This window comes from Diabrotica virgifera, chromosome 9, assembly GCF_917563875.1.
Source record: "Diabrotica virgifera virgifera chromosome 9, PGI_DIABVI_V3a".
NCBI lineage: Eukaryota > Metazoa > Arthropoda > Insecta > Coleoptera > Chrysomelidae > Diabrotica > Diabrotica virgifera.
In genome coordinates, this window is record NC_065451.1 from 23,600,409 (window position 1) to 23,618,169 (window position 17,761).

The 17,761-nt window shown below is 31.1% G+C and overlaps 1 protein-coding gene across 2 annotated transcripts in view; it reads left to right on the forward strand.

Moving 5' to 3' along the window:
• The window catches only part of LOC114324317 (rab5 GDP/GTP exchange factor), a 117,175-nt gene extending 114,862 nt beyond the window's left edge, over positions 1-2,313 (forward strand). For both annotated transcript variants that reach the window (XM_028272122.2, XM_028272121.2), the window contains one exon: positions 2,121-2,313. The gene's annotated coding sequence lies outside the window, so the exon portion shown is untranslated. The remainder of the gene's footprint in view (positions 1-2,120) is intronic.
• The last annotated feature ends 15,448 nt before the right edge of the window (positions 2,314-17,761 follow it).

Here is a 17,761-nt window from a genome sequence, read left to right on the forward strand (position 1 = left end):
ATATTTTTTCCTATTAATGTTTTAAATTATTTACTTTAACATTTATGTCAAATTTCCAGAAAAGTTTCACGGACTTGTCACTACTGGCGCTCACGAACTTTTAAATATCCCCTCTACGTACGAGCTCACAGCGTCTAATAATAATGTCTAGTGCTATGTAATGGGGCTTTTCATTCAGTCATTTGTTTCGAACTTGTGTCATATGTCGTATAATCCGTGTATATTAATATTATACACAGATTATACAACATAAAACAGAAGCTCGAAACAAATGACAATCGATGAAAAGCCCTATTGATTCAATTCATTCAGAGTTGACATTTCTTCACTTGGTCTTCAGTTTTTGTGTTTTTCAGTTTTTTTTTTTTTTTTTTAGTTTTGTCTCCCAATGCAATGTAAGCAAAAGATTAATAAACCTTTTGTATCGAATATCAAGTTTTTTTATTTTTAACGGTCTGACATTCTTTGCTGATGTCCCATTTATTATTACCAGTATTTTGAATTTAAATTTTTTTATTTATTTTATTTTGCATTTAATTGATTTGTGAAATTAGTATGTGTTGAGCTAGTGATAAACTATTGGGACCGTGCAAGTTTGGAGAAGCGACACCTGATTCCATATCTCGGCAACATTTTTCGAACTTTCAATTATATTGGCCAATCATATTGGTCCTAAGGCAATAGTCCAAAAAAATTATGAGAAGAAAAATTAATATTAAGGTTATGTTATTAAAAGGTAAATAATTGTATATAGTAAATAAAATTAATTATTAAAATGCACTACTACAAGCACAATACAATTAATTAAATTTAAAATAAAAATGTATACTATTTTTATTCAGTTGCAATGCGAAGGCAAAACAATCTTACATTTCAATTAGAATACGGAGCGCAGTCCAGTCCTCTGAATCGCGATTTTCGGCTCTTATTGGAGCCTCATCGGAAAGAACGTAGGCACTGTTCTCCATATCCTAATTGACCAGCACCGAGAGCTTTTCCCACCCATTGCAACCGAAGTGACGGTATTAGGTGACTAGCATCATCTGGCAATTGAAAGATGAAGTAGTTTTCAATCCTAATAGCAAAATTAATAATATTGAAAATATTAAAAACATTACTAAAATATTTTTAAATTGAAAACTTATTGGTACACTTTTCTGGTGACACCTCCAAGGCTTCTACAATATGCAAGCACATGGATGCTGCAGTGAAGACAAAGGGAAGGAATTCTACACTATGCAATTCACATCCCCGTCTGAGCTGGTTACTCTACGGAGTAATAGGACTATAAAATAAAAATGTATACCATTTTTATTCAGTTGCAATGCGAAGGCAAAACAATCTTACTTTTCAATTAGAATACGGAGAGCAGTCCAGTCCTCTGAACAGTGCCTACGCTCTCTCCGATGAAGCTCCAATAAGAGCCGAAAATCGCGATTCAGGGGACTGGACTGCGCTCCGTATTCTAATTGAAAAGTAAGATTGTTTTGCCTTCGCATTGCAACTGAATAAAAATGGTATACATTTTTATTTTATAGTCCTATTACTCCGTAGAGTAACCAGGTGCATTTTCTGTTGGAACTTTACCAAGCTACAGACGGGGGATGTGAATTGCATAGTGTAGAATTCCTTCCCTTTGTCTTCACTGCAGCATCCATGTGCTTGCATATTGTAGAAGCCTTGGAGGTGTCACCAGGAAAGTGTACCAATAAGTTTTCAATTTAAAAATCTTTTAGTAATGTTTTTAATATTTTCAATATTATTAATTTTGCTATTAGGATTGAAAACTACTTCATCTTTCATAATTAAATTTACTTTTATACAATAATTGTACATCATACCAATATTGTGGAGCAACATATCATTTTTCTTCTTTATTGACAGTAGATATGAAATATACGTGAATGTGACAATTTCAATTGACAATAAATTATTGAAGATTTCTGTTGCAAGATTTCTCCGCTATTCGCGCACGATCGTTTCTCGTATCCCCTCCAAGTACTTGCACATGGCGAATAATCTGATTGCGACTGGCCGAATGATTTAGATATACCATAATTTTTTTTTATAAAATTGTAGCATTTGATAACTAAGTAATAATGACAAATAATTTATTTTAGAAAAGCAGCAAGAAACATCAACACAATGGATTGATATCTAATAATGGGACGTTAGAAGAGTAGCAATACTACGGAAAACCAAAGCCAAACAAATTTATTTTATAATTCAGTTATTTGTTAAAAGAAAACTTTAAATATAAGAAAAAAAGATAACTTGATTTTGAGAAAATAAAGAATAATTTTGTTTTTTTTATACCTATGTGTTCATTGATATGAGTGTTACAACCTTATATAGGCTTGTAGGAAAGTGTACGGCCTATACAGCTAAAGTAAAGTACAAGTATATAGGTACATTACTGGAAATACGTGCTTAATTTCGCTATACATATCATCTACTTACGGTATTCTTCTGATTGATCTCTGTGCCCAGATATGTGAAAGCATCCACATATTCAATAGTATATAGTTGTCAATTGCTATATTATTTTCATTTTAAGGTGTTCTCTGTTGGTGGTCATGTACTTAGTTTTTGTTTCGTTTATTTTAAGCCCTCATTTTGGTGCTTCAGGATCAATTTACTTGAACGTTTCCATTAGTCGTGTCTTGCTTCTAATAATAATGGCGACATCGTCTGCATATGCAGTAATTTGTACTGTTTTGGCATTTATATGGCCGGTTACATTGTTTTTTCTGATGACTGTCTCAAGGAGTAGGTTAGACAGCATGGTTGAATGATGTAATGACCTAATAATGAATGATGTAATAACGTCTGTTGGGTGTTAACAGTGATAACTACGTAAGTTTTATAGAATACCAAAAGGCATTCAATAGAATATGGGATGATAAACTCACGTTAATGATAAAAGACATGGGTATAGATGATAAAGTGGTTGAAACTGCGAATCTAAAAATAGATAACCAGTTGAGAGCTCGTGTCAATGACGACGACGGGGATGCATAGTGTTCCCTCTTCTTCTTAATATATAGGTGGGGATGACCGTTGGGTACCCTCACAAACTCGATAAGTGCTCAAGATTGTAAAAATACTGTCAGTTGTTGACAGTCGTCATATAGTCTGAAAGTAAACTTTTATACAGGGTGTCCCGAAAAGATTGGTCATAAATTATACCACACATTCTGGGGTCAAAAATAGTTCGATTGAACCTCACATACCTTAGTACAAATGTGCTCATAAAAAAGTTACAGCCCTTTGAAGTTACAAAATGAAAATCGATTTTTTTCAATATATTGAAAACTATTAGAGATTTTTTATTGAAAATGGACATGTATCATTCATATGGTAGGAACATCTTAAAACAAAATTATAGTGAAGTTTATCCACCCCATAAAAGTTTTATGGGGGTTTTGTTCCTTTAAACCTCCCGAAACTTTTGTGTACGTTCCAATTAATTCATTATTGTGGTACCATTAGTTAATCACAACGTTTTTAAAACTTTCTTGCCTCTTAGTATTTTTTCGATAAGCCAGGTTTTATCGAGATGCGGCTTCTTTTTTAATATATTTACATAAAAAATTTATGGGGGTTTTGTTCCTTTAAACCCCCCAAATGTTTTTCTCTTTTTGAAGTTATACTTCTTTACCGGCGATAGAGGGTAAATTTTTATATGGGAAAACCTAGCGACCGGGCGCATGCGCATTATAACTTTGTTCTGATTGGATGTTCAAATGACATGTCAAAAATTATTCAATATGGTGGCTGTGGCACAGCTGTAGTTAGATTATTTATGGTTGTTGCGTTTTAAAATTTGTGTGAAAAGAAACAACAAACAAAAGTTAGTTACTAGTTATACTGCCTTTTTAAATAGTTTTCATATACCTATATTTTTGGACTATTTTGGACAAGGAAAACTCATTCTAATTTGATAAGTACCTAGTTTTTATTATAATATTGTAATTATACATTTGGATTAGGTTGAAATACATACATTTATTTTCTCAAGAATGCGGATTTTAGAGAGAAATCCCAAATTAGGTTCGATTTTTATTTTTAAATTATGATTTTTTGGCGTAGATTTATTTATCTAGTAGGTATGTAATGCTTTGATTTACATACTTAATTTGATTACCAACAAAAGTTCTACCAATCTTCATCTAATATATTGTTTTCTTACTGTTTTGTTATATTTTTATATTTTCTTCCACAAAATTTAAACTACATAATTTTCAAAACAATTGTCAAACAGTAAAACGTTCAGTTACCTTATTTTTCCACATGATAAATAATGTGCGATTGGACGAGTGAGTCTACGCTTCGATTACGAGTCAAAGCGGCACGAAATTCAAGGGTTCAATTCCCGATGCAAGATTTATTTTTTTATGCATATTATGATTGTAAGTATATTTGTTATATAATTTTTTTTTCAGCAAATGCGTATTTAAAATTTTTGCCAACAATTATTATCGTCCAGAAATCATTTTTTCTTTGTGGCATTTTTCAATGTGTTTGTGTGCGTTTTGTTCTTTTATTTTTTTAAATTTTTGGTATAGTCTTAAAAATCACATAATATGTAGTAGAAGTATAACTTCTTACGTGCGTACAAAGTACACACACATTCTTGTTTTTTAACTTTTTTGATTGTTAATCTTTTTTGACAGGTTTTAAAGGAACAAAACCCCCATAAAATTTTTATGGGGTGCACAAATTTCACTTAATTTTTTTTAAGACGCTGCTGCCATAATAATGCTACATGTCCATTTTCAATAAAAAATCTCTAAGAGCTTTCGATATATGAAAAAATAATCGATTTTCATTTTGTAAGTTCAAAGGGCTGTAACTTTTTTTGTGTGCACTATTGTATATAGGTAAGTGAGGTTCAATCAACCTATTTTTGACCCCAGAATCTGTAGTATAATTTATGACCAATATTTTCGGAACACGCTGTATATTGAAAAATTGTTCCTTTGTATTTTATGGATTTGAAAGGTAAGAATAGCTGCTACCGCTTTTATCGTAGAAGATAGCTCATCGAATGGTATAGATAAAATTGACAAAATTTAAATGGCTGTTAGTATAAAAGATAAGTCTGATTAGAGTATAATGTTGTTAGGGACAAGTTGTCCAACCTTTAAAACGAGTTTGTTATAGTATTTTTACTACAAAAGCGATATTACTTAGGTCAAAATTTTTGACGTAAGAGAACTGTCAAAATATTAGAATATGATCTTTCATTATTGCCATGTTTATTATAAGCATGGTAATAATGAAAAGTCACATTCTAATGTTTTGACAGTTCTCTTACGTCAAAAATTTTGACCTACGTAATATCGCTTTTGTAGTAAAAATACTATATCAACAAAGGTCCACTAGGTAGAGGCAAAAATATTTGGATGAAACAATATCGGAAATAGATACGAGAAAAAAATCAGCTAGTAAAAATATAAAAAAAATTCAAAGGGAAATATTGTAAGCACACAATTTTATGAATTCGGAACAAGATAAGGTAATAAATGAAAGATTTATAGATAACTAACAAATAACTCAATTGCAATTGAACGAAATCATAAGATCCACAAAAAAAGATGACATATTGTTGGTGATGGGAGATTTCAACTCCAAGATTGGAAAAGGAACAGTGGATGGATGTGTGGGAGAATTTGGCTTAGGAGAAAGAAATGAAAGGGGGGACAGACTTGTCGAATTCTGCCAAAGCGAGGAGCTGGTAGTAACGAATACCTTATTTAAATTACCTAAAAGAAGACTATAGAGCTGGATATCACCGGCGGATTCGGAAGATCACATTGTAAGAATAATAAAATAAAAGAATATTCTAAAAGTATGATAGCTTTAACATGCACAATAAATAAAATCACAAATACACAGCGAAAAAAGAAAAATGGCCTTCTTAAAGACATAAATGGAAAAATTATTATAGAACTCAAAGAGAAATTAAAAAAGTAGAAGACATACGTAACAGATCTGTTTGAGGATAATAGACAAGAAACGGGACCAGAGATCATAATGGAGGAAAGGGAACAAGCAATACGAAACGGAAAAACTGTAGGTCCAGACGAAATACCTGCGGAATTACTGAAATGTCTAGACGATGAAACTCTACCGGTACTACTGGATCTGTTTAATGAAGTATATAAAACCGGAAAAATCACTCACGAACGGTTGCAGGTGTCCAACTTTGTAACAATACCAAAAACAATATATGCCAAAGATTGTTCGGACTATAGGACAATATCACTAATAAGCCATACCCTAAAAATATTTGTAAAGGTGATTCATGGAAGATTATATAGAACGCTAGAATATGATATGGATGATACCCAATTTGCGTTCCGCAAAGGACTTGGAACAAGAGAGGCATTGTTTGCGTTTAGTGTCCTCTCTCAAAGATGCTTAGATACGAACCTGGATATTTATTCCTGTTTCATCGACTTTGAAAAAGCGTTCGACAGGATCCGGCATGAAAAACTAATAGAATTATTGAAAAACAGAGATATAGACAGACGAGATTTACGAATTACCTATCATCAATCTGTATTGGAATCAAAAGGCCAATATAAAGAAAGAAGAACAAGAATTCGAGAATATTGATATAAAGAGAGGAGTAAGACAGGGTTGTGTTCTGTCGCCGCTACTGATTAACCTGTACAGTGAATCCATATTTCAGGTAGCCATAACGGAGCTAAGTGCTGAAATCTCTATAAACGGAAGAATAGTAAATAACATAAGAATCGCTGAGGACACCGTTATAATGGCAGACACCCTGGAATCGCTACAAGAATTGCTAAATAGAATTAACGATTATTGCATTTGATACGGCCTAAAAATAAACAAGAAAAAAACTAAATTTATGATTGTCTTAAAAACAGAACATGGAAATGGAAGGTTATAATGATGGAGCAAACCCAAATAGAAAAAGTTAAGACAAAAATATCTGGGAACCTGGCTTGATTACAAAAATGACAAAAGCAAAGAAATTAAAGTCCGAATTGAAACTGCAAGGTAAGCATTTATAAAAATGAAGACAATGCTTACAAAAAAAGACCTTAGCAGCTGCCTCTCAGATAGAGGGCTCTAAGATGCTACATATTTTCTATATTGCTATACGGAATGGAAGCTTGGACTTTGAAGAGACAACACATAAGAAGAATATAGAAGCGTTCGAAATGTGGTGTTACAGAAGGATATTGAAAATTCAGTGGGTTCAAAGGATTGCCAATGTTGAAGTGCTACGATGTTTAAATAAGGAGTTAAAAATTGTGAAAGGGATAAAAACTAGAAAACTGGAATATTTGGGTCACATTACCAGAGGAGAAAAATATGAGTTGCTGAGAATTATTAAGCAAGGAAGTATACAAGGAAGAAGACGCATCTCCTGGCTGAGGAACCTTAGAGAATGGTTTAACTGTAGGTCATTACAACTATTCAGAGCAGCAGCCAACAAAGTGACCATAGCCCAGGCGCGGATCCAAGGGGGGGGGGTCAATGGGGTCAATTGCCCCCTCGTTGAGACTTCGCCTGGTGTCGCCTTTTTTTAAGAAAAAGATAATTAGGATTGAAAATTAATAGCGAGTTTTGTGTCCTCTTGACAACTGAATAACGGAATGAAACATAAAACAGAATTCCTTCTCCAAAGTATGTGTTCTCGGTCTTACTGTATGGTGTTGAGTCTTGGACTGTGAATAAAATCGATCTACTTACCTAAATCGCCTTGTGGCTTTCGAAATGTGGTTCTATAGAAGAATTTTAAAAGTATCTTGGTTGAAGAAGATTCCAAACTCCACAATACTAAAACGTCTCAGCAAAACTACTGAGATTATAGAAGGCATCAAGAGAGAAAAGTGGAGTATTTTGGACATGTAATGAGAAGTTTCAAATATAGATTTCTACAAAATATTATGCAAGTGAAAATAGAAGGCAAACGCAGTCCAGGACGAAAAAGCACTTCGTGGTTGATTTAGGGTGGCAGTGAATAAAATTAAGATAGCTATGATAGTAACCAACGTTCTGAAAGGACATGGTACATGAAGAAAAATAAACTAACAGCCCATACCGAAAAAGAACCTGCGTATGCGAGTGACGAGAAAATTTTTTATTTCATTGCTCCCTCCTTGCAAGGTTGCTGGATCCGCCGTTGCCATAGCCATTATGATATATAACCTCCGATAGGAGAGGGTACTTTAAGAAGAAGAGAAAATAACTCATAAATTTCACAGAATAGAAGGCACAAAGTAAAATTGCAACTTAGAAGAGAGATTCAAAGAATTTTAATGGAAAAGCAATAAATATGTGGAGTAGTCAATACAAGTCACGGAGCTAGTGAAAATACGAGATCAAGCAATACACATGTTCAAATGCAAATTAAAAGAAATAAGTAATTGCGGAAACAAAAAAAAGGACAAGACCATATACTGCATCAAGAGGAATGAAAGGCCAAAAGAATTATAAAGGGATCAAAAACGAATGCCGGGAAGAACTTAATCAAAAATATTGAAGAAATAATAGAATATGTAAGTTAATTAAATTAAAAATATATGAGATAAAAAAGGAAATAAATGAGAGGACTAAAAGACGAAATCAACGAACTATATAAAAACAAATATAGGCAAAATAATGACAATATGACACAAATAATATGAAAATAAAGTCAACATAATATGTCAGAGAAGAAAAAAAGAAGACTGGATTTGTTGATCCAATACTCCCCTGGTTACATGGTAAATCAAGGCAACATTAAGTTTTCAGTGTTGCAGCATTGCTTTGAACAATACGATCAAAGAGACTGGCAAATGCACAATTATGCAAGCCAAGAAAAAGAGTAAGAAGAAGAAGTACCAGCTTTAAAAAACTTAAAACAAAAACTCCAGAAAAGAAGTACGGTGAAGAACATGTTTGCTTCAGTTTACAAAAGAGGCACAGATCGTTTGCAGGCATTTTAGTCCTGTCGCCAGGGGGGGTACAACGGCCTTCTTAATTCAGATGGACTTACCCAAGTTTTTTTTATGTATTTTGGCCCGTAGAACACGAATTTTTTGGGTAACAGTTGATCCGGATGTCGATAAGATTGTTATAAACAAAGAAGTTGAGGAATTACATAACAGCGATTTCTCGCAAAACAAAACATTTTTTTGTATTTTTTGGGTCATTCTAACCAAAAAATGTTTCTACAAGTTTTTTCGTAGGATGCATAGTTTTCGAGATAAACGCGGTTGAACTTTAAAAAAATCGAAAAATTGCAATTTTTGAACCCGAATAACTTTTGATTGAAAAATAAAATAGCAATTCTGCTTACCGCCTTTAAAAGTTTGAGTCAAATTATATCCGTTTTGGATATTTGCATTGCTACAAATTTATTTTTTTATTGTAAAAAAAAGCTATAAACACATAGTGTTTCCCGTGCCTAATACATGCGTTTTAATGCATGCTACGTAGAAATAGCCTCGCTTGCACTTTTACCTCTTCTACCTACTTGTTCGATTTTAAATGAGAAATCATTAAAAACATCACTCAAGCACTAGGTGTTTATAGCTTTTTTTAACAATAAAATAATAAATTGTTAGCAATACAAATAATTAAAACCGATATAATTTGACTTGAACTTTCAAATGCGGTAAGCAGAATTGCTATTTAATTTTTTAATCAAAAGTTATTCGGGTTCAAAAGTTGCAATTTTTCGATTTTTTGAAAGTTCAACCGCGTTTATCTCGAAAACTATGCATCCTACGAAAAAATTTGTAGGAACATTTTTTTGTTAGAATGGCCCAAAAAATACAAAAATATGTTTTGTTTTGCGAGAAATCGCTGTTATGTGATTCCTCAACTTCTTGGTTTATAACAACCTTATCGACATCCGGATCAACTGTTACCCAAAAAATTCGTGTTCTACAGGTCCAAATACATAAAAAAAACTTGGGTAAGTCCATCTGAATACAGGAGGCCGTTGTACCCCCCCTGGCGACAGGACTATTTATTACATCCCATTACTGCTTCTATCTAGCACTACAACCCGTGGTGGGTCTTCGCTAACTCAACAATCTGACTCCACATGCAACGATCCATCATTAGTTCCTCTGCTTAGTAAATCTGCTGTAATACTATATCTCTACGGCATCCTTGGTCTTTCTAGTGGAGGTTTTCATTTCGGATTCTCTTCCCAGACCAGCTTTACGACATGCTGAGCTTGTCTATTGACATGATCAGCCCAGTACATCTTAACATGTTGGCTTCTATATAGTCAAAAAAATGGGTCCCTACGGCCACGAGACTCCCGTTTCTATGCTATTGAGACAACTACGGTATGCCACGTGACTGTTAATAACAACAACATAAGACATAACATTTGTGTTCCACAGCAGCCAACATGTTAATCTTTCTGTATTTATTATTAAAGTTATACTTCTTTAGGCGTGTTGGGAGTAAATTTATATGCGCGAATTCATCAAAAGTCTTGGTCCTGAGCGCAACTCAAACGTTATACTGGCTCTGATTGGGTAATTACAATGACATGCCAACAATTGTTCAATATATCGGTTATGGGTAAACAAATCAAATGTTGTGTATATTAGTTTTTATTATTGTGAGGACAGAGAAAAAAGCAAGTTTATAATTGTAGTGACTTCTTAAAAGCAACAGGTACGTAATTATTATAAATGTTTCAGTATTGTAATAAAAAATTACATAGGTACCTACTTACCTATCTGGAAAATGTATGGACCTATCAAGTAGGCAATTCTTTGATTTACATAAATTGATTACCAACAAAATTTCTACCAATCTTACGAACCCGAATAAACGCGGGTTCGAATCCCAATGCAAGTTTTTATTTTTTTCATACATTTTATGATTGTAAGTATATTTGATATACATTTTTTTTTTCAGAAAATGAGTATTCGTTAAAAATTTTGCCAGAAATTATTGTTCAGAAATCATTTCTTTGTGGCATTTTTCAATGTGTTTGTGTGTGTTTTATTTTATTTCTGGTATTGTTTTAATAAAAATTTTTGGAAAGTAGGTAGTAAGTATTAAAATTAGTTTAATATTTAAATAAAATATAAATAAACTGTTTAATTAATTTCGTTGGAATTATATAATAGAAGTATAACTTCTTACGTGCGTACAAGGTACAAAGTACACACACATTCTTTTTTTTTATACTATATCTGGCTGTTTATATAATTCTTCCAGTTCTCGGTTATAATTCTCGTTAACATCCAAAATATAAAAATTTCTTAATATGAGAAAACAACTTATTTTTTCTAACTGTTGAAGAAAACGTTCTACATAAGCCTCTATCATTAATTTTTTTTAAGAGAATATCTAGAAAGGAGTGATATAATTTTCAAATAGATGTTGACTGCAATAGGTATCTGTTCAAATTGTTTTCTCTATAACAAATAAAGAAATATCGAGTAGCTACATGAAATCTATAGAAACCGTTATAAGAAGGTATATAATGTTGTTTATTAGGTCATTTAAGTTTACATTTGAACCTTAGCAACGTAAGGACTATATTGAATAATTAGTTGAAGTCATTTCTTAACTGAACTAAAATAGGTGTACTTACGTCATTTACTAATAAAATCACGATTTACTAGTAAAAAATATCTCCTAATATAATATATTATATTTTGAGTAGGTAGACACGAATATGAGCCTAGGTATATTACATTTACATAAAGATAATTTCAAATCTTAATTCATGTATCTGTCACTTTAAATCCAAGGATAACAATGAAAAAGTAAATAACGATTACGTTTGTTATTAAGAAGAAACTACGTTAAAATTGCAGAAATTAGAACATATTTTTAATACAAGTGAGCTTATTTATGTTTTTTAAATAAAAAAATACATTTTGTAACATCAATGAATGCAAAACTTTTCGAAAACCGCCAAAGAATAAAGAAAGGATGAAAATTTGGGAATAGGTAGTTGAAATTGTCTATTATTATATAAGAAAAAGTTTACAATTCTACATCCCCTCCATTTTACAAAAGTTGGGAAATACGGGGTGAAAAATATTTTGTCAGGGGTGAAAAAATACATGTTCAATATAAGTCCGGAATTGGATAAAATGACTAATTCTAAGCAACTTTTTTTCTATAGAGTTTTTTCACTAAGTCAATACTTTTCGAGTTATTTGCGAGAGAATATGTTGATTTTTAACAAAAATAAAACATGTTTTTGGACGGTTTTTCGCAGATAACTCAAAAAGTAAGTATTTTAGCGAAAAAAATATTCTTCGCAAAAACATGAAAAAAATGATGTATGCATGAAGACTCCAGACTCAGTAGAAGCAGAGTTGTAGCTAATGAAAAGTAGGTTCTTATTCGTCAAATTCCAAATCACATATTTTAACGTGAAATAACCAAAAACGGAGCAATTTTCGGGGAAAACCAGGAGCGTCATTTGAAATTTTGCTAGGGGGGGGGGCGGTGGCAAACATTATATATACAATACATTATATATGCAAACATAATACAAAATTTATCTATTTTTTGTAAATTTCAGTCATTTTCAGGATCAAATGACGCCCCTGGGGAAAACTCATTACAACTTTTTTAAAGTGTTTATTAAAAGTAAGTGAGTTACGCTCAAAATATTGTTGGTCCCTTTTATATTTTTGATAAAAAATCGCGAAAATCGTACCATAATTAGCTTCCCAAATAAAATTAATGGTTACCGCTTTACTTACGTACGGTACTTTACTTACGTATTATTTATATGATTTATAAGTTTCATTGGTTCAAAGTGCTCATTTTTGAAAAAAATTGGTTTTAAAATAAAACATTTTTTTTTAATTTAAAAAAAAATTCCAATTTTTTTTAAGTTAACTTAAAAATTGTTAGTAATACCAAAAATTTCAAGAGTAATAAAATGTACGTTTTGATTTTCTGAATATTTTGGATTTTTTGTTTTTTTCTTAGACAAAAATTGGTTATGCTATGGCTGTTCAAAATTTGCCTCGTGATTAGTGACTCGTTCAAGCCATTTTAACTACAGCGTTTTCAAAAATAAGCAGTTTAAACCGACGAAACTTACAGATCATATAGATAATACGCATTCAAAGTAGATTGTGAAGCGATAACGATTTAATTTATTTGGGGTGCTAATTAAGAGGTGATTTTCGTGATTCTTTTTACCAAAAAATAAGAGGGACCAACAATATTTTGAGCGTAACTCACTTACTTTTAGTGTTAGAACTTTTTTTGAAAAACAAAAATAAACCGTTTCTTAAACATTTTAACATAGTTGTAATGCATTTTCCTCAAAAAGTGCTTAGTTTTTTGGTTATGTCACATTGAAATATTCGATTTGGAATTTGACGAAGAAGAACCTACTTTTCATTAGCTACAACTCTGCTTCTACTGGGTCTACAGAGTTCATGCATACACCATTTTTTTCAACTTTTTATAAGCTATATTTTTGCTAAGAATATTTTTTTCCATAAAATACTTACTTTTTGAGATATTTGCGAAAAACCGTCCTAAAACATGTTTTTTCTTGTTAAAAATGAACATATTCACTCGCAAATTACTCGAAAAGTATTGACTTAATGAAAAAATTCTATAGAACAAAAGTTGTTTTGAATTAGTTATTTTATCCAATTCCGGACTTATTTTGAATGTATATTTTTCACCCCCGAGAAGGCGGTGGATGTAGAATTGTAAACTTTTTCTTATTTACTATAACAGACAATTTTAACTACCTATTTCCAAATTTTCATCCTTCCTTTATTTTTTTTTTTGGTCAGATTGTTCTTTGATCGGTCTAACACCCTGCTGCTTTTCAAAAAATAATTTTGTAGTATTGTGGGAATTGTATTTGTTTTATTTTAATAATCCGCATAGTAATTTAATTTTATTAAAAGTAAGGTAACGTTTATTTCACCTGGCGACTTACAGCAATCAATTTTTTTTTATCGAGAGAAGCATTATTATGTACAACTGAATATTCTACATGTTGTCGTATTTTATTAATAGCCCAGTAAATGAACGGGAAATTCGGCGATACCGTGTAATTTTCAGGGGCAACTCCGAATTGCATGAAAATTTGGATTTAGGTTCTACTTACCATCCACTTCAAAGTTGAAATTGTGCCGTTGGTTGCTTTTATTTGGGGGGTGACAGTCACCCCTTCTCGGGGGTGAAAAACATACGTTCAAGATGAGACCGGAAATGGATAAACTGACTGATTTTAAGCAACTTTTGTTTTATAGAGTTTTTTACGAAAGTCAATTCTTTTCGAGTTATTTGCCATTGAAAATGTTGATTTTTCGACAAAAAAACTACGTTTTCAGACGGTTTTTCGCAAATAACTCAAAAGTAAATATTTTATCGAAAAAAATATCCTTAGCAAAAGTGTAGCTTATAAAAAACCTAAAAAAATGGTGTATCAGTAAAGTCTACCAATCAAATAAAAACAAAGTTGTAGCTCATGAAAAATACGTTCTTATTCGTCTAATTCCAAATCGATTATTTCAAGGTAAAATCACCGAAAAATTAAGCACTTTTCGGGAAAAACCCATTTAAACTTTTTTAAGCGTTTATATAAAGCTCTGTTTGAATTGTTAACAAAAGTTTTAGTATCAAAATTAAGTGAGTTACCCTCAAAATAAAGCTGGCCCTCTTTTTTTTTGCAAAAAATCATGAAAATCTTGCTGTGTTCTCCCCAAATGAAATTAATCGCTACCGCTTTACAAACAATTTACTTAATGTTGTTCTGAAGCTATTTCCTTGTGGCATTTTTATAATTACGTATTTTTTATGGGAAATAAGCCACAATTTTACTAAAAAATGAATTTATTAACGTTTCGAAGCCCCAATCGGGTTTCGTTGTCAAAATACAAAATACTATTGAGTATATATATAAATACAATAGTATTTTGTATTTTGACAACGAAACCCGATTTGGGCTTCGAAACGTTAATAAATGCATTTTTTAGTAAAATTGTGGCTTATTTCCCATAAAAAATACGTAATAACAATTTACTTAACTATATATTTTTTATATGATCTGTCAGTCTCACCGGTTTAAAGTGTTTATTTTTAAAAGGGTTATAATTGAGAAAGCTTGAATGGGTCACTAATCACGAGTGTATGCAAATTTTGAACAGCCATATCTTAACCAATTTTTGTCTTGCGGAGAAACAAAATGAAACTAGCATATTTATAATAGCAAAACCTACATTGTTTACTCCTTAAGATTTTTCTTATCACTAATACTTTTTAAGTTATTTTGAAAAAATGAAATTTTTCAAAAATTTTTAGAAATTTTTTTTTGCTATAAAACCAAATGTTTTCAAAAATAAGCACTTCATACCAATCAAACTTACAGATCATATAAACAATACACATACAGTTAAAATAGATGGTAAAGCCAAACGATTAATTTCATTGAGGGTGCTAAATAGAGGTAGGTTTTCACGATTTTTTTTACCAAAAAAAAGGACCAACTTTTTTTTTTCAGTGTAACTCGTTTATTTTTGATGCTGTAAACTTTTGTAAAAAAACAAATAATAAGCTTCTTTTCGATACTTTAAAAATGTTAATAAGGTTTTCCCGAAAACGCTTCTTTCTTCGATGATTTCGCGTTGAATTATTCGATTTGGAATTAGACGAATAAGAACGTATTTTTCATGAGCTACAACTTTGCCTCTACTCAATTTGTAGACTTTACTGGTACACCATTTTTTTCGTGTTTTTATAGGCTACACTTTTGCTAAAAATATTTTTTTCGATAAAATATTTACTTTTTGAGTTATTTGGGATAAACGGTCTGAAAACGTAGTTTTTTTGTCGAAAAATCAACATTTTAAATCGCGAATAACTCGAAAAATATTGACTTACGTAAAAAACTTTATAGAGCAAAAGGTGCTTAAAATAACACTTATTTTTTACAAACACAAACAAATACAACTTATTTTAAACACGCGTTTTTCACCCCCCGAGAAGGGGTAAATGTCACCCCCCAAGTAAAAGCAACCAACGGCACAAATTCAGCTTTGAAGTGGAGGGTAAGTAAAACCTAAATCCAAATTTTCATGCAATTCGGAGTTGCCCCTGGAAATTACACTCCAAAACGGTCATTTATTGGGCTAAAAGTGGTAAGAGTATTCTAATTCTAGTAAGCATTTGTTCAGAATATTCACTTACCAAGGTTGTGAAACTGTTATGTCTAAACTAATAAATATTTTTGAAAAATTTACACGGAGAATAAAAGATTACACTATTATACCGAGGGCCGAAAGTCCTTTAGAATAAATAAAAAGTTTCTTTTGAATGAAATACTTGAAATTAATAGTCACATTAAATTTTCTTTTTTTTTTCTTCACTTCTGTAACTTATTAAAATAAACATTATACTCTGTGCTAATTAGCAAAATTCATGGAAAAGTTATTTACTAGCAATTTTATTGCTGGAATCGAATTATAAGATCCTATATATTAATAATATAGGTATGCAAAGTCCGCAGATAGTGTGCTACTTTTTTGATAAACAAAATGGCGCCGACAAATCGTATTTTTTTCAATTATTGCTCTATAACTCCGAAGATTTTAACTTACAACAAAAACACCCAAATAAAAATTCACCCCAATGAAATTTTACATAGAGATCTGTTTTTCACGATTTACTCCGACGAAAATTTTGCTCGGAAAATGCGGGTTTTCCTAACAAAAACTCTAATTTTCAAATAAAGTTTTAGGTAAGTAATTATTAATCAATAATTAAGTAACTTAGTGACACCAAAGCTTTCTTGGTATAGATTGTAATTCCAGAAGCCGGTGAAAATTAAACGAATATTTTAGCAACAATTCAATTGTTAATTAACAATTTACGATCGCAATAATAACCAAAATAATAATGATACATTGATCAAACTTATAAATATTATAAAGATGAGATGCTTATTTAATATTTTATCGACAAAATATAAATTTTTCTTTTTTTCGCATAATCTTTAAATTTTGAAAAAAAAAATAGTTATAATACGCTGGTCTATTTAGTAAAGTACAAAGAAAGGTTATTTACCAGCAATTTTATTGCTGGAATCGAATTATAAGATCCTATATATTATTAATATAGGTATGCAAAGTCCGCAGATAGTGTGCTACTTTCTTTATAAACAAAATGGCGCCGACAAATCGTATTTTTTTCAATTATTGCTCTATACCTCCGAAGATTTTAACTTTACAACAAAAACACCCAAATAATAATTCACCGCAATGAAATTTTACATAGAGATCTGTTTTTCCTGATTTGCTCCGACGAAAATTTTCCTCGGAAAATGTGGGTTTTCCCAACAAAATCTCGAATTTTCAAATAAATTTTTTGGTCCAGTAATTATTTATTAATAATTATATAGCTTGGTGATATAAAAGCTTTCTTGGTATAGATAGATTATAAATTCAGAAGCCGGTGAAAATGAAACGAATATTTTAGCAATAATTCAATTGTTAATTAACAATTTACAGTCGCAATAACAACCAAAATAATCATGAGACATTGATCAAACTTAGATAGATTATAAAGGTGTGATGCCTATTTAATATTTTGTCGAGAAAATATAAATTTTTCATTTTTTTGCATAATCTTTAAATGTTTAAAAAAATTGTTATAAACAAATTAACATTTCTCAGAAATTGTTTATTATATTCTAATTTTAAAAAATACTTAAAATGCGTATTTGATAGGTGTTGAAAATTAATGCTTTAAAAAAATTTTACAACCA